The 25,140-nt window shown below is 44.4% G+C and overlaps 1 protein-coding gene across 1 annotated transcript in view; it reads left to right on the top strand.

The window, feature by feature from the left end:
- SORL1 (sortilin related receptor 1) overlaps positions 1-25,140 on the top strand; it is a 5,131,225-nt gene that overhangs the window by 3,743,410 nt on the left and 1,362,675 nt on the right. The window lies entirely within an intron of this gene.

The raw sequence follows: 25,140 nt of genomic DNA on the forward strand, positions 1-25,140 counted from the left end.
ATGTTAGAGTGAAGGGAGATTTCTGCATAAGGAGTTGCTTTGAGGAGAACAGGATGAGCTTGGAATTTTGGTGGGTTAGAAGAAGTTGGGAAATCAGCTAGCCATGTTTCAGTAGAGGTTAAGGAGTCATGGGCTAGCTGTTGCAGTATATCTATATTTTTACAGCACTAATCAGAGTGGAGTCATCTGCATATTGGATGATTTTGCATGTTTGCTCTGGAATGGAAGTTGTTCACAAATGTGTCAAATAAAAAGGGCCTAGAATACAAAAATGGGGGACTCCTAGTACTGTAGGAAGGAAAATGTGAGATGTTAGCTTGCCTTTCATCCACCTTTAGCCTGCAAGACTGGTATCTGTCAAACCAAGTGAGTATGCGTTTAAGCTCAGGGAGGACACATTTTGTAACAGTTGTGTGAAACAGCATCAGAAAAGTTATTAGTAGGTGAAGGAATCCTATGGAAACTAGGTTTCCCTCATTTTTGTTGTGATTTGTAGTGGTCGTGAAGTTAGGGAAGGACATTGTAGTGCTCTAGTTAAGGTTGAAGCCATGCTCTGATTGGAGATAGAGTATTATCTGAAATGAAATAGAGAGGTTGTGTAGGGATATATTTTTCAGGGACTTCTGAGTGTGGGGAAAGATGCTGGCGTTTGATCAGTGTTTGATAAAATCTGTGAAAGTGCCTCCCTTATGTAATGGGAAGATGTAAGTTTTTTGCCTCCCATAATTTGGGTGCTCAGCTTTCTTTAGTAGATCAGTTAATTAATATAGAAATTAGGCAAACTAGGTAGACCAAATCACCTGTTAACATTTTAAAATATTCTTCTGGTAGGTTGTCTGGAGCAGCAGTGGTAGGTTTTGGTTAAGTATTTTTTTTATATAGTGGAGGTGGAGATGGGTACCAGGGTAAAAGTTTTGTGATGGACTGCTGCTTTAGAAGAAGGTTGTGGGGATAGTGGAGGTTAAGAGATTTGGAAAAGAAATTAAATAGTCGATAAAGTATGTACTCAATTGGGAGGCCACGTTGTTTGACTGAAGGGCAACAGATGTCCTGGTTTGGTGACTGGGCCAGGGTTTATTTAGTAATTAGTTGACTTGAAAAACAGAAAATTTGTTGATTCTTTTGATTTAAAGTTTGGAGATTGGTATTGCATGATTTCCTGTCAAATACGTTTATAGGTAAGACAATTTTTTCTCCAAGATTCCCATGCTTAGCCTTGCTGGTTCATAGCTTTGGACTTTCTAGAGAACCAGGGTTCTAGATTTGCTATGCTTCCTTTCGTCCTTTTAGGGGCATGTTGCATTTAGAATATTGAGGAAAGTGGTGTTGAATAGGGGGATGGCATTGTCTAGTTGAAGGGTTAGTAGTTGGTTCCAGTTTATTAATTTTAAGTTTGAGATGAATGCATCTTGTTTGGAAGGAGTGCTTGTAACAGTGGAGTTAATGACTATTGTGGTGGTCCTTTATAGCCAAGGTAGGGAGGTGGTTGCCTCCTGTGTCTCAGAGAACACCAGAGGACATACTTTTGTCTGGAGGAGTTGATGAGTATTCAATCTATTGTAGATTTCTTGTCAGAATGTTTATTGTACCTAGTTGGGGATGTAATAAGCTGGGTTAGCTCATTTAAGTTTGTAGCATCATTAGAGCTGTCATTGATTATTGCCTGCCAGTCAGTATTTAGATCACATATTATGATGATTTCCTGAGGAATATTTAAGAAAGTCAGGAGAAAAATTATTTTGTTTTATTTCTATTGCCTGGAGGAATGTAAACTCCTGATCTGCACAGTTTAGTTTTAAAAAGAAGGGACTTGAGTATTTTGTCATTATTTATTTCTGGGGGGGGTGCTGTTTAAGAGATGAAGAGTTATGTTAAGGGATTTGTAAAGTATAGCAATACCACCTGCCCTTTTTTGGTTCTATCTAGTCTTAGAATATTATATTCTGGACTTAGAATTTCTTTGTCTTCTCTGTGTTGCTTTAGCCAAGTTTCAGTAGCTACAATGACATCTGGTAAGTGGTGTGCTACCCTGGCATAGAAGTCTCAACTTTATTTCTAATGCTTATAAGTTTCTATTAAAACAATGTAGGCTGTATAGTTTAGTGGGTTGAAAGGAGCAAGTGTATGAAGTAAAAAATGTGGAAGTTGGTGTACTGTGAGGAGGGCGACGCTTTGGGTGGATATTTCCAAATAGTTTGATAGTCAGAACTGAGTGTAGGATTGAGGAGGGCCTTTACATTTGTATTTGATTCCAAGTCCTACTTTTAGGAGTATGGGATTTGGCACTGGATGGCTCTTCTTGAATAGGTGAATGGAAGTTGAGAGGAATGTGTCTGTAGATGATGTGAAGTTAGAGTGGGTGTTGTTTTGAGCTTGTTAGAGGTGCAGGGGAGGCTGGTTTCTTGGAAGTTTTAAATGATAGGTGTTTTAAATGATTAAGCAGGAAAGGACCATCATTATGTGAGGTAATATGAAGAAAAGGAGGAACTAAATCACAAAGATGTGAGTGGAGTGATAGCGATGAGGAAAAGTAGTATGGGTGTGGAGGTATTGGGCGATGTTTAGCTATGTATTGGGGGGAAATTATTATTGGAATGAGGGGATTAAAATAAGGAAGGGTAATAAAGAGAAGTTTAGAGATTGGTTTATCATATAGAGTAATTTATTTTGAATGGCTGTAGAAAGATTAAGGGTAGAGGGGGTTTAAGCAGTATGATGACATTTGGTGAGAGCTGAATGTTATAGAGGAAGAGATGAGAGTTATTAAATGTTAGTCTAGTTGTATTATATGAGGGGAGATCAGTGGAATGAATGGAGGAGGGAGTTTTGCTTAATGATTTGTTTATAAGTACTTTCAGGGAGGGCGGCTGAATAGAATATAGTGCAGACAAGTATGGGAGAGAGAAAATGTGTTGGGAATGATGCTAAATTTGGAGAGGTTGAAAACAGGTGAATAGAAAGAAGAATGACTCAGTGGTAGTAATAAAGTCGTTTGGAAGGTATAGGGTTCGGTGTCGGGCATAATAGGAGGATATGGGTAGTATAACGTTTGAGGAAGGTGTGGTGAGTGGGGATTGGGAGAAGGGTAAAGGAGTGTAGCAGAATTTGCACAACCTCAGAGGCCCTTTACTGCAGAAAGCAGTGTGTTTATATCTGCTGCTGCTCAGCCATTAGCATAGAGCAAGCACAATATAAAACAGGTTTTGTGTCAGTTACTGAATGCTGAGACCAAGGTGCTAGGGTAGGAAGTAACTGGTTCAGACTGTAAAATGTGATGGTCATGTGAATGGAAAGAATTAGCTAAATACAGTATAAGAATTGTTTCTTTTTTGGAGGGGGGTCACAACCACTTTCTAGTACAGAGCAGGAAATTATCTGTTTAAATTAATATTCATCTAGGTGGTTCTTGTTAAATTTGTTTGTTTTCCATAATAAAAATGCCACTAGCGTGCTGCTTACAGGAACAGCTTCTGCACAGGGCCAGTTCTCAGTGGTGTGACTTGGCTATTTCTGTTTAAGGGACCAGTACAGGGGGGAAAAAAATTGTTTGTCTTTACTTGAATTTCCACACATTGCTATCCTGTATTCATCAGAAAGTAGTAGTCACTATTAATTTTCTTGTGTTTGTAACCCTCAATGTCCTTCTGGGAGCAGACATCTTGATTAAAGCTTGCTTTCTTCTAGAGTTAAATCTTTCCCATAGTGCAACAGTTGTTGAGATTATAATGCACAAGGCTGGACTGTCACATCTCAGTTCCATTCACTTAGAATGGAAGAGCAGGCATGCAGTGGTAATTTTGAGAGGCCTCTGTACTAGTATCATTTACTGTTCTGCAGTCCCTCTTACAAATGTTTTTCGGACTGATGTGTTATGCATTCTGTAAAAAAAACATCCATAAATATCGACTTGTTGCTGAGATAACAGACTTTTTTGGGAGATACTGCTTTTATGTGTTCCAGTTCCTCCTCAAGTTACTCCTCTCATTTTCCCTTCCTCAGTAAGCCACAGTATCATATTTCCTGCCCCGCAAGGTTTAGTTAATAAGTTACATAAGCATAATAGACATCAAACAGAACTGTCTGTGTGGTGTGCCATTAAAAGTGTTCCCTCATCTCTCTTCAAATTCATGTCATCTGAATAGCACTTTCACAGTGAATAATGTTACAAAAATGCTTGTATCAATCCTTAACATGCAGGAGTCTAAATATTCCAGAAACTGTGGTCTGCTTTGTTTAGCAGAATTCATATTGGCTACTCACATTTGTTGATATGTCTGTAAGCAAATGCTCTTATCATTCACCAAATAATAGTCTTTTTCAGACAGGCCACTGAAGTTACCTTCTACTTATCATTACTGTTGCTTTAGTGTGCACATTCAGTGAAATTTCCTTGCACATTTTCTGAGTAAGCACAATATATAATGCATACTATACTGTCACTGCCCCTAACAATGTGCCAACTCTTCTGTCCGAGTTAATGTCAATACTACTTTCCAGTCTACACTACTACATCCTTTCCATTCACTCCTACCCAAAAATGTTGACAGTTCCTTGAGAAATAAAAAATAAGTGACTTTCATAAGCTTTGAGTTTTATACCATAGTTATTTTAAGCAATTTGCAGATGACCTATCTAGCAACGGTTTCAGTGGATCTTGTTGCAATTCTGTCTATGTGTATTTGCATTTATTGTGAATGGTGTAACGCTGAACAATGGAGTGGAGCTGAGCTGACACCTGCCCTGTTGGACAGTCTTCGGGTGTCAGTACAGTGGACTTGCTACAGCAACTTTTGGGTGCCCTGAATTGATATCCTTAGAACCTGTGGTCATATCTACAACTGTGAGTAGCCAGTATAAATTCTGATAACTAGAGCAGAACACAGTTTCTGGAATGCTTCGACTCCTGCATGTTAAGGATAGGTACACGCATTTTGTAACATTATTTACTGTGAAAGTGCTATTCAGATGACGTGACTATGAAGAGAGATGAGGGAACACCTTTACTGGCATACCATATAGACAGTTCTGTCTAATGTCTGTTGTTACACATAGATGACTAATTAACTAAACTTTGCATGGCAGAAACTGTGGCTTACTGAGGGAGGGAAAATGGAAGGGGTAACTTGAGAAGGAACTGAAGCACACAAAAGCAGTATTTCCCCAAAAAGCATGTTATCTCAGCAGCAAGTTACTATTTCTGGATGCTTTTTTCATAGAATATGCAACACATCAGTAGGAAAAACATTTTTAAGAGGCACTGCAGAACAATAAGTGATACTAGTACAGAGACCTCTCAAAATTAGCACTGCTTGACTGATGTTCTCCGTGTTTCACTGTTGTAGTCATCACATTTGGGTTATCCCTGGCAGGGAAGCCCTCGGCTGGCTTGAATACCAGAGGCTTAGTATTGCTGCGTCGGTTGCTGTCGCTTGAGGACTGAAGTCTGGTAGTCAGTAGTATAAGGTAAGGCAGCCAATGCCATTACATCAGTCGTTCTTGCCGTGGTGCCTGAAGCAGAAGCAGTTTGCATGGGTGTTGGTCGGCCGCTACTTGAGTTTTCGTTTCCGAATTGAAGTTGAAGTCTTCTAAAGCCAAGTACCCCATTGGGGATCCTTTTTTCTTGCACTAACCGATGTCAGAAAAAGTTAACAATTGTCTCACCTGTGGAAAGCAAATACCACACTGAGACTTCCACTCTTACTGCATCACTGGTTTAGACCCAGACCACTACGTTCCCCGTTGCCGCATCTGTGCTTTGTTCAACGCCAGAACTATCCATTGTTGAGCCCTTATTGTAGCCAGATATTTTCATTTATAGTCTTCGAATTCCGATATGGCTTCGGTAAGCCATCCGACAGTAGATCTTCTGAAAAAATGTAAAGATAAAGACAGAGACAGACCGCACAGGTCCAAACCTACCAATGACGCTTCTGTTAAGCTAGTTGTCAGTCTTCCGGTACTCAGTGAGGCACTTTCGCAGCCCCTGTTGCCTGCTTCTGTTGATTCTCAGGCTGCTACCAAGACCCTTTCGGAGTCCAGTGTGCTGCAGAACTCTTCTTCGACTAAGGATCCTGTGGTCGTCTCTACCTTGAATGGGTCCAGAGCCACTGAGCAGGCACTGGGTTCTGAGGAAGTCCTTTGCACTACCAAATCTCGACACACACCGACATCTTCTTTCACAGCTACCGTTCTTTCAAAAACAACTGAGTTTCTTAGGCCCAGGGTTCGAATCACACACAAGAAACCGACCTACTCTCAGGCACCTCCTACCTTGCCTCAGTCTCAAATGGTTAAAATGGCGGAAGACCTTATCATGCTGATCAGAGGAATCCAAGCTACCCTCTCATAAAGGAAAAGAGATCTGTCCCCTGTAGTTTTGTTTGAACAAGAGTCAGAAGACTCAGATGCATTCGACTATGAAGACATGCAACCCCTCTCCACCTATAAAGATTCTGATGTAGAGGACTTAATTCCTTCAGCCTCTCCCCCAGAGGATTTTTCCTTTGGGGAAACCCTGCATACTTTAAGGGAGCATTTCCAGTGAGAGAGTCAGGACTACCCTCGGTGTAAAAAGAGACTTGGGGAATTCTTAGATCTCCCACAACACAGACCTGTGGCCATCCACCCCAGTCCTAGATGTTGTGGATGATGTTTTCCTTGAATCCAGCTTGACTCCTGATGCCCTACCTCCTGCTCCCAGAAAACCAGACAGGTACTATAGAATCCCTGACTCTCTCAAATATCTTTTTAAAAATCCAACAGCTGACCTTGAGGTCATTTCTCAAGGGCCAAAAGGGATTAAAGCAACCTCTGCTAAGAACCCCACACCCTCAGACAGGGATTCCCCAGCATTGGACAGAATGGGTAAAAAAGTATACACCTCAGCTACTCTTGCTATCAAGGGACTAAATTGTCAGTCACATATGCTGAAATTTCTGCAACATACCCTGGAACTCCTTAAACAAAAAATGTCTTCCCTTCCTGCTTGGGCAGAATCTAAAGATTTACAAGATATAATGCATTCTGCAAGCCAAGTAACTAATCACACTTTGCACTGTGGTTTTGATGCCCTAGAATCTTCTTGCAGGGCAGCAGTCACTGGATCTGTCATTAGAAGGCACAACCCCTGCCAGACCATGTCAAATCTAAATTGTTGGATGACCCCTTGCACAAAGATAACTTATTTGGCACTAAGGCAGAAGAGGTCTTAAAAAAGATGGAAGAAAAAGGAAAATCTATGCAAACAGTTAAGGATTTCTTACAAGTCCAGCCCCCTAGGTTCAGCAAGCATTGCCCCTCCAAGCATTGGTTCTTTCCTGCTCCGAGTAAACCAGCCCATCCTAGGCTCCACGTGAACAGACTCCCCAGACGGCAGACCCAGGGAATGCAGAGATCTAAGCAGCTGACTACCTATACTTCAAAACCAGGGAATTCTAAGCCACCCCCTTATGGTAAGGACTCACAATGACTCACCCCCCCCGCCCACCTCCACTTATCCCTAGGAGGAAAACTCTCATTTCACTCAAGCACCTAGGCCACCATAACCAAAGACCAGCAGGTTCTGAAAATTGTGTCTCAGGGATACAAATTTTCCTTCCTTACCCTTCCAACCCAAAAAGGGTTCCCAAATCTACCACAGAATCAGTGGGCAGAGGCTCAAAAGCAAATCCTTTCACTTCTCTCTATGAGAGCAGTAGAGCACGTTTCTGCAGAACAGATAGGCCAAGGCTTCTACTCTAGACTTTTTCTGGTACCCAGAAAAGAGGGCACCTGGCTCCCCATCCTTGATCAATCACTTCTAAACACCTTCCTGGTGATCCCAAAATTCAAAATGCTCACCCTCCAGCAGCTGCTACCCATGCTCTCCAAGGACACTTGGCTAGCCACCCTAGATCTAAAAGAGGCCCACCTCTACTTTCCTATCAGGGAATCATGCAGGAAACATCTCCCCTTCAGGACAGGATCTCAACACTTTAAGTTCTCTGTGCTTCCCTTTGGCTTATATACCACTCCCAGAGTTTTTACAAAATGTCTGGCTCTGGCCATTGCCTTTTGTAGACAATGAAAAATTCAGATTTACCCATACTTGGACGACTGCCTTATTCAGGTGGACAGCCAGGAAAAGCTGCTCAAGCACCTGGCCTTTGTAAGAAACTACTAACCTCCCTAGGATACACAGTCGACGAAAAGAAATCCAAACAGGTGCCCACCCAAAAGATAATCTTCCTGGGAGCAAGTCTGGACACAGCATCCCAGATGGCATTCCTTACACCTGAGAAACAAATTTTCCTGACAACCTACTTCTCACAGCTAGCCAACAGGCCCCAGCTATCTGCAAGGAAGATCCTGCAAGCTCTGGGGTTCATGCCGTTTTGCATACTACTTATTCCATGTGCCAGACTGCACATGAGGAAACTTCAGTGGTACCTAAAAAGCCCTTGGTGTCAACACTGTCAAGACCTGGAAACTATTCTACCTGTAATTCCTTGCCTCAGAAAGGAATTTCTTTGGTGGGCAACAGCATGCTCCCACAACAAGGGACTGCCCTTCACACCCTCTGCCGCCCAGACCCCCACCAGAGACCCATCAGACTACGCTTGGGGGTACACACCTGAACGGTGGGTGCATACAGGGCCAATGGAGCCCTCAGGAAATCCCTCTGCATATCAGTCAAAAAGAGCTGATGGCTGTGCAACACGCCTTGATAGCTTTCAAACCCCTTCTCTCTCCAGGGGTTCTGCTGATCAAAACAGACAACACCACTGTGATGTGGTGCATCAACAAGCAGAGAGGGACTCACTCCTACCCGCTATGCAGGCTGGCCATAACTCTTTGGCTCAAAGCCTCTTCCATGCAGCTACACCTGTTAGCACAATTCCTACCAGGCTCTCTCAACTCTCTGGCAGACCAATTAAGTAGAAACTTTCTGGACCCAAATGAGTGGCAACTAAACAGAAGTACCTTCACCCTAATAACTCAGAAATGGGGAACCCCGAAGGTCGACCTCTTTGCTTCTCACACGAACCATCAGCTCAAAAAATTTGGCACCAGGGAACATCACTGCATGGCTTGGAAAGTGGATGCCCTGTCCTTCCCCTGGGTCAATCTATCAGTCTGTGCCTTTCCTCCCCTACCTCTCATCCCCAGGGTACTATTCAAAATAAGGGAGGAAAAACCAAGGACCATTCTTATAGCTTCAGACTGGCCCCGGCAACACTGGTACCCCTTGCTGTGCACCCATTCCCCACTGCCTCCTTGGCATCTTCCTCAGATTCCAAGCCTTCTGACCCAGAGGGAAAGGGAATTCATGCATCCCAAATTGCAGACACTCAATTTGGCACTTGACTTATTCCCTAACCCCGAACCAATCTGCCATTCAAAGTAAACAGGTTCTGGATGTTATCCGTGAGGCCAGATGCCCTAGCACCAGAAAGTGTTATGCAGATAAATGGAAAAGGTTCTGCACCTGGATCCAGGCTAAGGGAGCCAATATGGCACAGCCCTCCATCCCTGTCATCCTGGATTACTTAGCTGACCTACTACACAGTAGTCTCTTTTTCTCCTCTATAAACATTCATGCCTCTGCTATTTCTGCTCATTTTCCCACTGAATAGCCCCTTTTCTCACACCCTTTGATCAAACAGTTCCACAGAGGAGCTAGCAACTTGAGGCCCCCCAGAAGGGCACCAACGCCAGCTTGGAACCTTAACTTTGTCTTGGATAAGCTCATCCTGCCCCCTTTCAAACCAGCTGCTTCCGCAGAGCTAAAATTTCTTTCCTGGAAGACAGCTTTCCTTCTGGTCATTACTTCAGCCAGAAGAGACTCTGAGCTGCAAGCACTTTTGGCTGTGGAACCCTTCATCATCTTTCATGCAGACAAGGTATCCCTCAGAACTAACCCATCCTTCATGCCCAAGGTGGTGCCCAGTATGGCCCTCAACCAATCCAATCATCTGCCCACCTTCTTTCCTAATCCCCAGAACAAGGGGGAAAGGATTCTTCACTCAGATGTGCGCAGACAGCTTGGATTCTATCTGGACAGGACTAAATCCTTCAGAAAGTCTGATCAATTGCTGGTTAGCTTTGCTACAGGGGCAGAAGGCAAAGCCATCTTCAAGCAAACCATTTCCAAACGGATAGCACACTGCATCCATTTCTGCTACAAATAGCATGGAAAGCCCCCCCCCCCCAAGAGGGTCAGGACACACTCCACCAGAGCATCCACCTCTGCAGCTTTCCTAAGAGGAGTCCCCACCAGGGACATCCTTGAGGTTGTCACTTGGACATCTGTTCACACTTTTACCAAGCATTACCACCTGCCTCTCTTCTCCAAATCCAGGGCAGGGTTTGCCTCTGCAGCCTTGCAGGGCATCCTAGCCAGCCCCTAGTTCCCTTGACAGCCTCCACCCATTTCCTCAGCTTTTTGAATCTACCCAAATGTGATGACTGCAGCAGTGAAACACGAAGAACATAGTACAGTTGTGTACACTTACCATAAATGTAGAGGTTCGAGTGTATTCACTGTTGCAGTCCTGGTTTCCCTTGTTCCATCCCCCTTTATTCTCTTTCTTTCCTTACAAGGGACATATTGGTATTTAATTTTCACTGGTGGGGTTCTTCCACCAGAACCTGGCCTCCTACTTTGGGGGCTCTGACAGGTTAGGGCAAGTAAAACTGATATAATGGCGTTGGCGGCCTTACTTTACACTACTGATGACCTGACATCAGTCCTCAAGAGATAGCAACCGATGTAGAAATACTAAGCCTTTGGTATTCGGGACGGTGCAGGGCTAACCCAAATATGATGACTGCAATAGTGAATACACTCGAACATCTACATTTATGGTAAGTGTACACAACTGTACTTTCTTCCATTCAGAGGTGCAGGAAGCTGTTGAAGGCTGGGGGGGGGGGGTTGATGGTGAGAGGGGCACTTAGTGATCTAAAAAGGGCAAATCTGAAGTAGTTAACTTCATTTGATCAGCAACCTGTGGGGTATCGGATCCGATTCGGATCCGAGCAGGCAGCTTTCCTAGCCAAAGATCCGAGCTCCAAGCTCCTCCCCCTACCCATAATACCCTGCTACCTCCCTCTAGTCCCCAGATCTCGTTTGCTACGGCTTCTTTAAGCATCTTAGAACGAGCTCCTAGCGTGGGTGTTCTGAGTTTATAGTTTTTTATACTTTTCTTCTGTCAAAAAATTTTCTGAACTTTGTGTGTGTGGTTCCCTTCTCTCCCTTAGTACTTTTTGGGTAGTTTAAAGTTTCTTAGCCTAGTTAAAAGTTAATTCCCCCTCCCCCTCTGTCTGTGTGTGAAGGTGTGTGCGTGTGGGCCTGTTCTTTTCTTTTTCTTCAAAATGTCTGAAGGCCCAAAAGCTATGTTTTCTAAATGCTCTGAGTGTGGCCATAAGCTCTCCCCAGCGGATGGCCACACTCGGTGCGTTATTTGCCTGGGTGTGGACCATCTTTCTTCGGGCTGCACTGTTTGTGCAGCCTTTAACCCCAGGGCTTTGAGGGATAGGAAGACAAAGCTAATCCTTGCGGGCCTTTTGCCCCCTGATTCCACTTCATCCTCCTCCCCCTCTGTGGTGCCAGCCGCTGCTGTGGCTGCTCCACCTACCGCTCCCCTGGCCGGGACTCAACCTCCCTCTTCGGCCCAGGAGGAACGGGACGGCAGAAAGAAAGATAGGAAGGACAAGGAGCGAGAGAGAGAGAGATAGGCACCGTAGCCACAAGAGGTGGGCCGAGTCATCTCCGTCGGCCCCGCCATCTAAGCAGCGTGCCTCTCCCCTTAAGGTCTCCAGGTCTTCCCCCTCCCGGCTTCATTCTCCACATTTCTCCCCGGAGCCGGAGGAGGAGACCCGGTCACCTTCGAGGTTGTATAGGCGGCCTTCCCGGCCGGCCTCGGCAGCTTCATCCAGGTCAACTAGGAGTCTATCCGACGCAGACATGGACCGGATGATGCGTCGATTTCTTCAGGCCCAGCTGCAGATGGGAGTGCTCTTGCCTCCCCCCCTCCGGGAGGGAGCTTGTCCCCTTTTTTTGCCCCCATTGCTCCTTCTCCGACCCGCTATCAGTGTTCAGAGCTGTCTGATCCGACTAGCTTCCGAGCCAGGGTAATGTCGGCGCCGGCAGTGTTTCCTACTTCGGAGCCAACTGTACCCTCGAGTCTGTCGGATCCTTTTTTGGATCCGAGCTCTCGGGGCCATGAGTTGAGCATCGGATACGGAGGGGTCAGTGGATCTTCGGCTCCATTGAGGTCGGAGCGCACTACTCTTTCGGATCCAATCAGGTCATCTCCGGCTCCGATCCGCATGCCGGATACGAGGGGACTGCTTTCAGATCCTAGGGAGAGCAGTTCACCCTCGGCATTCGACGTCATGGAGAGGGTCCTTTCGAGTGATTCGAGGCTCCAGGTTCTTGCTACGGAGCCACCCACCCTTTGCTTCTCAGACGGGCCTGTCTTCCGTCATCTGGCCCCAGGGACAGCCTGTGCCTACGTCCCAGATGGTTCCTGTAGAGGAACAGGACATTGTTGGTGAGCCCTCTTTGGACAGCCCCCCCCTGAGGAGGTCCCTCACAAACGAAAGTGCAAGAGAGGAGGCACTTGGACTCACCCGAGTCCCTCACAGAAGACACAGACTTAGAGGAAGGGGAAAGTTCCCCAAGGTCACCCCCCCGAAGACGTCTCCTTTGGAGACATTATGGAAATGTTGCACATTAGAGGGGGGGTGGTCAGCCCAAAAACCTTCCTTGGATGAGTCTGTGTTTCTGGAGGCATTTGACGCAGGCCCATCTTCCTCTTGGGTGTCCCCTCCCACCGATCCTCTGGTGGACCTCATAACTACCAGGGCATGGAAGGAGCCGGACATTGTCGAGCCAATACCCAAGAGACCGGACAGGATCCTCATCCCTCCCACTGACAGGACAGTTTGGAGCAAGGGTGCCCCAGTGGATGCCATGGTGGTGGCGGCTGCCACTAAAAAGGAATTAGCACAGGAGAGTTCCTCTGTACATCCTCCAGACAAGGAGTCTCGGACGATGGACCTCCTCGGAAAGTGGATGTTCGCTTCAGCAACCTTCTCTGTAAGGTCACTGAACTATATGGCACATGTAATTCAGCTGCAGCGGGACCTAATCAAAGAGTACACTGGATCACCCCCAGAGTCCATGTCGGCCGAGGACAAACGGACCTTCTCGGCTCGAATGGCCACTCTTAAGTCGATTACTAACAGATCTATGCGGCTCCTCTCCCATGTCATGGAGGGAGTGGCTAGAGCTAGTGGAACAGGCATCGTCTTACGTCGATAGGCCTGGCTCCATCTCTGCTACTTTGCGGAACCCTTCAAGGCGTCCTTCGCTAACACCCTTTTTGACGGTTCTACGCTTTTCAGCAAAACCGTCCGCGATACGCTTCTCCAGAGTGAGAAAGATGGGAAGACGTCTGCCATCGAGATCTGCTTTTCGGCTCCTCAGAGGTCCTTCTCCAAGAACCAAAGAGGACAAAAGAAGATGTGGTTCCGGAAAGCTCAACAATCCCGTTTCGCTCCAGATCCCTCATCCTTCAGAGGCAGAGGAGGACAGGGTGGATGCCGGCCCAGAGACAGAGGGGGGGCCGAAGAATTTCGGGTCGAGGGAACCTTTTTCCGATCGACCAGCGCAGCAACCCTGAGGGGTTGCCCAACTGCTCCTCTCTGGAGGCAGTCGGGGGGCACTGCTCGGAGCACCTAGCACATTGGGAGTCCATTACAACAGATTGCTGGGTCCTCCAAATCATATCCAAAGGCTGTTCAATTCCATTCCTAACGTCTCCTCCTCGGTCGGGGCACCTCCCCAATGTCCCACCCAATCAGAGGGAGGTAGCAGCCCTCAAAGTAAGAGAGCTGCTAAGAAAAAGACCCATCCAGCACATCCCCCTCGGGCAATCCGGATCAGGCTTTTACTCCAAGTTCTTTTTGGTGCCAAAAAAGATGGGGGACTTGAGGCCAATTCTCGACCTGTCCACACTGAACCTGTCAGTTGCCAAAGAAAAGTTCCGGATGGTCACTATTCAATCCATTCTCCCACTTTTACAGGAGAACGACTGGATGCGCTCGATAGACCTCAAGGATGCTTACTACCACATTCTAATGGACAGGCGATCCAGGAGGTTTCTCCGCTTTCGGCTGGGAGCCAGCCATTATCAGTTCAGGGTCCTACCCTTCGGTCTCACCACAGCCCCCAGGGTGTTCACCAAGGTCATGGCAGTTGTAGGGGCCAACCTGAGGCTTCAGGGAATACAGGTCTTTCCTTACCTGGACGATTAGCTCCTAACCGCCCCCACCAGGCATCTACTATGTTTGGCCAGGGACTACTTCTTACATCTAGCCCACCATCTAGGGATCACGATCAACCACAAGAAATCCTCCCTTCAGCCTACTCAGATCTTGGATTTCATAGGGGCCAGGATATACACAATACAATCCAAAGTCTTTCTGATGGCAGACAGACTCCGCAACCTAAACTTTCACGTTTTGGCTCTTCTACAATCATCAGCCCCTCCAGCAGAATTAGTCCTGAGGGCCCTGGGGTCCATGGTAGCGGCCATCAACCTGTCACCGATCGCACGTCTGAATATGAGAATCCTACAATGGACCTTACAGGTCCAGTGGTCCATCCTACGTCATCCCCTGTCTGCACCTATTCCCCTCAGCAGGGTTTGCAAGGAATCTCTACTTTGGTGGCTCCATTCCAGGGACCTCTGGGAAGGGCACCCCTTCTCCATGTCCCCACCCAAAGTCACAGTGACCACGGACACATCTCTCCTCGGGTGGGGAGGGCATTGCATGGGCAGATGAGACCTTTTTGCATATCAATGTTCTGGAGATGACGGCGGGGCTTCTACCATTGCAGGCTCTCCATTCCCTTCTTCCTTCAGGGACTATTGCAATTCAAACAGAGAACATGTCAGTAGTCTGGTACTTCAACAAGCAGGGGGGAACCAGATCTTACCCACTTTGCCAAGAGGCCGTGAGAGCGTGGGAATGGGCAATATCCACCAACCACTTTCTCATAGTAACGCACATACCGGGTCGGTCAAACATTCTAGTGGACAGTTTGAGTCGAACTATCCTCTCACCTTACGAGTGGTCTCTGAAACCCTTAGTAGCAGAACAGATCTTGCTCAGATGGGGTCAACCTTGCTGCGATCTGTTTGCGTTGCCTTCGAACAAAAAGTGCAGTGAGTTCTTCGCTCTAATTCCCTCACCAGGGGAAGCCCCCAGAGACGCTCTGGTTCATGCTTGGCCATCTGGTCTTCTTTATGCTTATCCTCCTCTTCCGCTGATGACAAAATTCTTGCAGAAAGCTCGTCGGTTGGGGAGCAGAGTTATCCTCATAGCCCCATTCTGGCCTCGTCAAACCTGGTTCCCATGCCTACGGTCTCATCTAGTACATCCTCCCTGGATCTTAGATCCCATTCCTGATCTGATTTCTCATCCCTTGGGATTGAAAACCCCCAACCTGGACAACCTCAAGCTCTCGGCTTGGTTGATCCAGTTCCATTAATGGCTAGGACTCCCGGTATCTCATTCTCAGTTAAGGCCATCCTCATGGCCGCTCATAAGCCTTCTACCAGGAAAATCTACAAGAGTAAATGGAAGCGTTTCTCTATCTGGGCGGAGCAGAGGAATTTGGATCCTTTTATGGCTCCTATCCCAGCAGTCCTTGACTTTCTATCCCATAGTGCAGTCTGGGTCTGAACTGTCTGCAAACAGCTACAGTTAACTTTGAACCTAACACCACTCTTAAGTATTCAACTGCGGTACCACCTTTAACATTCCTATAAGAAAAGTGCAGTCTGGGTCTGAACTGTCTGCAAACAGCTACAGTTAACTTTGAGTATGTGTCTAACTGTTTGAGCCAATCTTCATTTTCCCCTGGAGAGCACTGTGCTTTGGCTGTAAGCAGCCCCCCCACCACCACCACCACACACATCTTCCACTTTCTCTTATTCCCTTCTGTTAGCAAATAGTATCCATAACTGATCAATACTGTGTGTTTGTTTATTTAAACTATACCACAGTAGCCTACTGATACAAGGTTATCCTGGTTTTCCACCTGAGAAATTAAGACAAGACTTACAGTTTCAGAGCAGTCCTTGGTCAATTGTGATTGTTCTTAACACATACTTTTCTTGCTTTGGCTCATTAGCAGCAGTACAAAGAACTGCCTGCTCACACCCTTGTTCTCCCCTCCCCTTCCCTGTTTATTACCTTAAGACAATCCCAGTGTTAATAAATATTACCTGTGGCAGGCACCATTTGTAAAACTACAATCCACTCTGCTACAGGCCCCATGAAGGCTCAGTGTCTCTCCAGTAAGTGTTTTACAACTGTAAATGCCTATTTATGTTGAATTGTATTAGACATTTTACAACTGTTTATGTTTATGTTGAATTGTGTTAGACATCTAATATGTTTTATGCTTTATTATTGATGTTACTATGGCATGCACCAAGTTGTTACTAGTATAATAGTATGTATGGTCTATTTGCATAGCTGCACCTTGTTCACTAATGTTATTCATGTAATAGTGTTGTGTGTAGACAGCTCATACTAGTGTCTAAATTATTTCTATAAGTTTGTGCTGTTACTGGTGGATAGAATCACATTAGAGAACCACGACAGATTGCTGCTCGCTATATTTTTATCTGTGGCTGCATAACTGTCTGGGTTTTCGTTTTCTAATGTTCTTCCAATTGGCTCAGTATCTGCATATACTAAGCAGTGGTTCAGGACATTGTCCTGCATATGGTAGCTATTTGCTCAGTGTGTTTTTTATAATCTTTATAATATATATTTACCATTACAAAAGTGCTTACTCCTCTCTGTACTCTTCTTTTCTAGACCTAACACCACTCTTAAGTATTCAACTGCGGTACCACCTTTAACATTCCTGTAAGAAAAGTGCAGTCCGGGTCTGAACTGTCTGCAAACAGCTACAGTTAACTTTGAGTATGTGTCTAACTGTTTGTGCCAATCTTCATTTTCCCCTAGAGACACACATCTTCCACTTTCTCTTATTCCCTTCTGTTAGCAAATAGTATCCATAACTGATCAATACTGTGTGTTTGTTTATTTAAACTATACCACAGTAGCCTACTAATACAAGGTTATCCTGGTTTCCACCTGAGAAATTAAGACAAGACTTACAGTTTCAGAGCAGTCCTTGGTCAATTGTGATTGTTCTTAACACATACTTGTCTTGCTTTGTGATTGTTTCCAGCCCCTCATACAAGAACCTAACAGGGTCTCTACCGCCTTCGCCCCGCCCTGCCCCTATTCCTCCCACCGCAGTGGTCCCACCTTTATTGCACTCAAACCCCTCCCATCTTTTCAATAGCCAACCACAGCGCTAACCCAACACTACCTCCTCCATATTCCCTCTACTATCACACCTCCTCAACTGACATGTACAAGCATACCTTTCCTTTCCTCACTGCATGCACTCTCCTTGCATATCTTACATCCTACCAAAGCTCCATCATTCCCCCACTCAACCACTACCACTGTACTACTACTCACACCACCACCCATGTCTCACCCATACTCAGCTCCCCTCCCACCAGCTCAAGAACCATCCCTATGCACCCCCACATATTCTACCAACTATATTACTCAAACGTAAAGCATCCCTACAACTTAACATAGTAACCCTCCCACCATACCTATTACCCACAGAGAACAATCGTAAACTTTCCCTTATAAACAAACACATTCAAAAACTGAGAAAACTAATAATCTCATGCATATCAAAACTAGCCCTAAGTGGAGACATCCACCCCAACCCTGGTCCTACCATCTCCAACCCCAATCCTCATAATCAGACTAGAAACCACAACTTCTCCCATATTACAGCCAATAGAAAGCCAAGTGACTTCCTTCTACTAAGCCTAAATATTAGAAGTATATCCAACAAAGTCCATGAACTCCATGCCACCATAGACTTATACTCCCCAGATATAGTCGTCCTGACAGAAACCTGGCTAAAACCTCACATTGCCAGTGAGCAAATACTCCCTACGGGTTACGGCATACTAAGAGTTGACCGGCTAAACAAAAAAGGAGGTGGTGTAGCTATAATATTTAAACAACATCTAAACATCCAGTTTTAAAATCATCAGCTCCACAAATAGGCAATGAAGAAATAATATATACCAACCTCAAAATTAACCAAAACAAAACCATCAACATAATTGGATGCTACTTCCCACCTGGCCAAAACATCCCTCCACTAGAAAACCTCCTCAGCTGGTCTACCCACCATCTCCCCCAAGAAACTATCATCTTAGGTGATTTCAGTATTGACTGGCAATCCTGTTCTGGCAACAATCCAACCCATCATGTACACCTTCATGGCTTCACCCAACTAGTCCAGTCACCAACAAGGATACATAAAAACTCCAGCAAGCACTCTACCCTGGATTGGATACTAGTCAGTAAGAACCCCCAGTCATATATAACAGGCTGCTTATCAGATAGCCTCAGTGATCACTCCCCAACATTCCTACTCAAAAAATACCTGTACCAAGCTAAACCTGTCATCTATCGTCAAATACGTAAAAAAATAAACTTTAACCCACTCACATTCATCTCATCCCTCAAAGAATGTAACTGGCATGCTCTAAAGTACCTCAGCCTAGATGATGCAGTTGAATCTTTTAATACTACCTTCCTGAACATCCTTAATTACCATGCCCCCATAAGATTTTCCAGAACCAAAGCACAACCCTCCCCATGGCTACAGAAAACCACTAAGTCAGAAATGAAAAAAACAGGGATAAAGCCTGGAAGCACTGGCGCAAAACCAAAACCCCCGCAGCTAGACAGAAAACTACGCAATAGAGTCAAAAAGCTAATAAAACGGGACAAATTCCAATACTACCAGTCTGCCCTAGACTCCTCACAACACAGCCCCAAACAATTCTGGTCCTCCATAAACTCCATCCTCCACCCAGGTAAAGTCAGTGCCCCTCCTCCTAACATCCCTCACTCCTCAGAAAATATTGCTACCTCATTCAACACACACTTCACCGAAACCATACTATCACTAGCTAAACAACACAACCCCTCCCTCCAACCCACACCTTCAACTAGTAATCTCCCCACTGCCTTCTTTTTCTCCTGTACCTACCTCCAACATAAAAAAAACTCTTAACTAAACTTAAACCCACCACATTAGCAGCAGACAACCTCCCAAGTGAATACCTACAAATCGCAGCTGATGCTCTGGCCTACCCAGTATCCATCTTGATTAACCGATCTCTGTCAGAAAGTTACGTTCCCACATTGTGGAAAGTCTCACATATAATTCCCCTCCACAAAGGCGGACCCTCTGCAGAACTAACCAATTACCGCCCCATAGCTATTTTCTCTCCACTCTCCAAAATACTAGAGAGATGCATACACTCTCAGGTCTCACACTACCTCCTTACTAACAACCTCCTTTCCAGTACTCAGCATGGTTTCCGATCAAACCATAGCACCACCACTGCCTTACTCTCCTTTACTAACACTATCTTTCAGCATAAAAACAATGGCTATCTCTCCTCTGCTACTTTCCTAGACCTATCTAAAGCATTTGACATGGTCCCACACAAACAACTTATCTCTGTCCTCAATAACCTATCCTTCTCACAATCAGTCACCAACTGGTTTCAGAGTTACCTGTCTGACCGCCAACAATCCATTGTATGGCAGAATGACATATCTCCCCAACTACCTTTCTCCATAGGGGTTCCCCAAGGATCCATCCTTGGACCCCTACTTTTCTCTGTTTACACCAATAATCTAGCCTCTGCCACCAAACATGGCACACTCATCCAATATACAGATGACTCTACCATCATCTGCTCAGCCCAGTCCCTACCCAAACTGCAAAAAGTCACACAGGAAGCCTTTTCCTCTGTTGAAACATGGTTATCCGATGCCCAATTAATACTCAACCCAAACAAAACTAAACTACTCATCTTCCAACCCACCAAACATACTCAAAACAACTCTCACTTTAACATCACAGCAAAGACAACACCACTATATACCCAACTGAACACACCAAATTGCTAGGAGTGGAAATAGACAATAAACTAAAATTTGACATTCACATATCCATGACCATAAAAAAAGTCCACAAAAACTAGAAGCATTATACAGAAATAAACAATTTCTCACCAAAGCAGCAAAGATTTCAGTAGCAAATTCCCACCTTATCTCCACCCTACTTTATGCCTCTCCAGTATATACCAACCTAAGGCAATGTGATCTAAACAAGCTAGAGACCTGCTACAACAAAATCGCAAATTCGCCACAGGGCATTCTACCGTAGTCACCACTGTCTCTCACTTGCTGAACTGGGCTGGCTTGAACTCCCTCACCTCCTTCAGTGGTATCAACTCTCACTCACCCACAAACTAGTAAACCATCCACTAAATGTCCCATCCCTCCAGAATCTACTCCAACCCTATCGCACCACCAGACCACTAAGATCCAGCAACAAAAATCACTTGCAGATCACTAAAGCCAATAACTCTGCTGGTGAAGCACTATTCTCTTGCGCCATAGCCAAATTATGGAACTCACTCCCACCCACAATTACCTCCATACCATCATGCACCAACTTCAAAACTTTATTAAAAGCACCTAAAACATGCTGGCTATGCCCTTGCAACTCCCACTCTAATATCATCCACCCCATCCAACTACTACCTTTCTTTCACCTCCACTAACTACCTTGATGATAGCAAGCTCAGATGCTCATAAGCCTAGTACTTATTATACAGCAGGAACTTCTCATTGTTACATTTGTTAATGCCTGTTATGTACTTCACAGATAAAGATTCTAGTTGTCTACTGATGTACTATGTTCTTCATCTGTAAATATGTTGTAAGTAATTTCTATGTTAAATTGTTAATCATTATGTAATCCAATGTAACTACTGTCTGTTTATTTTACTGTGGATCTTTTTTCCCCGGGCCTCCACTGAAAATGGACCCACATCCAGTCGGACACTCCCGGTCAACAAATTTAAATAAATAAATAAATATTTTTCATCAAGGGGCTAGTTCTTCTACTGTTAAAGTTCATTTGGCAGCTATTTTCCACTTCCATGTTGGAAACAGTTTTGGCCCCCTAGCTTCCTCTAAGATTTGCAAGACCTTCCTGAAAGGAACTTTCCTGTTAAGACCCCCAGTTAAAGATGCAGTTCCTCCATGGGATTTAACAATTGTTCTCCAGGCTCTGACTGACCCCCCCCCCCCCTTGAGCCTGCAGCTTCAGTAGACTTAAAGTATGTATCTTGGAAAACTGCCTTCCTGATTGCTATTACCTCATCTAGGAGGATATCAGAGCTTCACGCTCTTTGCAGTAAGCCTCCATACATCATCTTTCATAAAGACAGGGTTTCCCTCAGGACTAATCCCTCCTTTCTGCCTAAAGTGGCTTCCGAAGCCAACATCAGCCAATCCATCAGTCTACCTCTCTTCTTTCCTAATTATCAGAACAAAGGAGAATATAGACTTCATTGTCTGGATGTACAAGACAGTTACGATTTTACTTAAACAGAACAGCTGATTTTCAAAAATCAGATCAACTCTTTGTTTCATTTGCTAAGTCCTGTCTGGGTAAGCCAGTGACTAAAGTAACCTTAGCTAGATGGATTTCCCAATGCATCCTTCTCGCGTACAGAAGCTCTGGTCGACCTGAGCCCCTGAGGGTTCAAGCTCACTCTCCCCGTTCTGTGGCTACTTATGCTGCCTTCTGGTCGAGGGTCTCTTTGGATGACATTTGTTCAGCAGCTACTTGGGCTTCCTCTCATACTTTTATTACACATTATAAATTGGATCTAATATCCAGTGGACGCGCATCTTTTGGCTCTGCAGTGCTCCGGAATATCCTTCCATGAGGACCTCCCAAGTTGTTGGTAGCTGGGGACTCTGTCCCACAGGTTGCTGATCAAATGAAGTTAACTACTTCAGATAAAGAAGTTATGTACTCACCATAACGTTCCATCTGAGTAGGTAACTTCATTTTTCAGCAACCAACCCTCCCTCCATCCCCCTGACCTGTAGTTCGTTTTTATAGGGTTATTGTGTTCCACTTCCCAGATGACATCAGGTTAGGATGTTCAGGTGGTTTGTCCTTTGGTTATTATAGTATTCTGTGATACTATAGCAAACTCGATCTGAGGACTAGAGGGAGGTAGCAGGGTATTATGGGTAGGGGGAGGAGCTTGGACCTCAGATCTTTGGCTAGGAAAGCTGCCGGCTTGGATCCAAATCGGATCTGATACCCCACAGGTGCTGACAAATGAAGTTACCTACTCAGATGGAACATTATGGTGAGTACATAACTTTTTTTTTTTTTACTATTTGCTTCCACAATATAGGTTCACTTGGAGGACATTTTAAGCTTATCCAATTTCCCTTTTGCTGCTTGAGTTAACATTTCCTGATTGGGCTTACCTATCCCATGGCTGATAATTGTATATTAGCCCTAGTGAAAACAATTGTGATCATAGCATAGGTAATTTGAGGGGTCCCATGTAAGGGAAGCAGCATTTAGAAACTGCCTCTATCCCGTAGTACATTTTCTATTACCCATCCTTAGATCCAAGTTACATTTGAGTATGGACAGGGATGAGCTTTGTTTTACTTGAATGGATAGTCTGTTCCTGAACAGTGGTAGCCTCTGTGTTATATATCCATCTCTCCACAACATTCAGTTTAGATACTTGGACTGAGTATTTCCAATGCCATTTGACTTGCTGATGTTCAGTAGGTCCATCAGTACAGGGTGGGAGGATGCCTTGTAAGACAGACACTGGTCACCTCTAAGCACTCTGTAGGATACTGAGTATAGTGGTAAATCTTTGAGGTGGTCCACGCAAGACCTGTTTAAGACTTGTATCCTTTTAGTAAGGTATCTCTGTGGGTATTCCAGTTGTTGCATGGGTCTGGACAGATACATGCCAAAGTGGGCATTATACAAAATGATTGACCTAATGAGGGCTTTATAAAGGGGGGACAGTAACATCTGTAGATCTAGTCGCAATCAATTTGTTTATAAACTGTGCAATATAGAATGACTTTCTGACTGTGGGCACATGTTCAAAAGTTAGGTCACCATACACACAAGTTCCCAAACGCCAAACAACTGGGTCAGTTCTCAGGTGGTATTGTCAGTTTGGCAGTTCCCTGGAGTAGATGACTTCCCAAAGGATATGATAATGTATTTTTTGCAGTTTAGTTTCAATTCATGATTCTGGCACCAGTTATTGTTTGGGACAAACCTTCCTTCATGATGTTTTAAGTCATTTGGGGATTCAGTAACTGCTCCTAGCTTGCAGTCCTCTCAGACTTAGTCGGCCAAACCTTTTGGTATTTCCTTTTAATTTTGAGATGTATATACCAACAGAAAAAGTCTCAGCACCAAACTCTGAAGGACTCCATTGGTGACTGGTCTCTTTGTAGAGCTAACTTGAGGTCCACGATCCACAGAACTGCACTGACATGTTGAACAGTATGACTGTTATTAATTATTAAAATAGCAATGAAAACCATAAACTATCAGAAGTTGGAATGAAACAACAGTGCCAGTTGTAAAAAAAAGTAAGCGCTTTCTTTCCTTTATTGTCAAACACAGAACGAAAGTGCTTATTATTTTTTTTACAACCGACACTTCATTGTTTCATTCCAGCTTCTAATAATTTTATAGTAAATAGTGCAAAATACCAGAGCTGCTTATGGTTAAATGGGGTCCTAGGCAGGGTAATAGATTAGGTCCTCCCCCCCAGAACATCCTCTCCTGCAACAACCTCCTACTGCCCCAGCAGCAGCCCTGCCCCCAGCCACTCCAGTGTTCCATTACTTGGCTATTTCTCCTCAATTACCATAAACACCGTTCAAACCTGTCAGTGTGCATACTGTCTTATTTACTTCTTCAGTGATTACAGGTATTAAAATAAAATAGGACAAGCACTGATAGCCATTTGCTAAACAAACAATACAGTCTTGCAATGAAAACAGACTTAGCATGAGCAGTAAACTTCTCTGCCCTTGAAACTGACATTCATTGAAATGGCATGAAAACCTACATTCATTTTGCACCTGGCCAGTAGAGGACTAAGCTTACCTCTGGGCTGTTTTCAAACCATAGACTTCTCATACATTTTTAGGGCCATGCATACATGCATGCATTCTTTGATTCACCTTCCTGATTATATTAAAGTATATTTCTTGTATAATACAGCACACTTGTTAGAGCGTGTTTTAAATTTATTGTTTTGAACATTTTTCCAGTAAACATTGAAACAAAATTTGTGAACCAATAATGAAAAATCTGCCCAGTTCAGATCATTTCCTTCATAAGTCTACTCAGACTTCTGTCATTACAATCCACCAGTATCAGTGAATATGCACAAATCTGCAGAAGTAAAAGTCATCTAAATAATTCCACACTAAAGGGATCTGTAGCTAATGAAGAGGCTGCTGCTAACAAGCAGCTTTATTTGTAGGTGAAAAATGAAATATAAAGTGCCTGTTGCCCTTGAAGAATTACCTATGTTACATTAAAAAAATGATAAGCTAGTAATATTGCAGTAGGGAATGGATGGCAAACTGATAAGTTCATAGTTACTAGATAACTCCTCCTAAGGAGGACATTTCACAGGACTGCAGCATCCACTCCCTTTAAAATACAACACAGTACAGTATCAGCAATTAATCTGGGCACTGAAGGAGTAGAACCCCCACAGCCTTCTGCATCAAAAGCAAGTATTCTGTTCTGCTACTAACAATGCAAACAGACTTGGCATAAACTTCACTAAACTAATCTTGCCCTAAAGGTTCTCAGCTCCTTGTAAAATCCTCTTGACACTCAACTAAATCTCTCAACCTTACAGCAGAAGAAATCTGGAAAAAGCCAAAATTTATTGGGGGGAGGGACAAAGGCCCAAAACTAGGGACATATTTTAAACATTGCTTGTATAATATTAGAAGGTTGCTAGAATAAAGTGTTTTGTGTTACCATGTGTTTCCTGAATGATAGGAAGACTGAAACATAAAGGGCTGTCATTATTTAGTGAATTAAGTTCTAAATGATTTGCC

The sequence above is a fragment of the Protopterus annectens genome, chromosome 8.part0 (assembly GCF_019279795.1).
Source record: "Protopterus annectens isolate FY-2018-M chromosome 8.part0, PAN1.0, whole genome shotgun sequence".
Taxonomy (NCBI): domain Eukaryota; kingdom Metazoa; phylum Chordata; order Ceratodontiformes; family Protopteridae; genus Protopterus; species Protopterus annectens.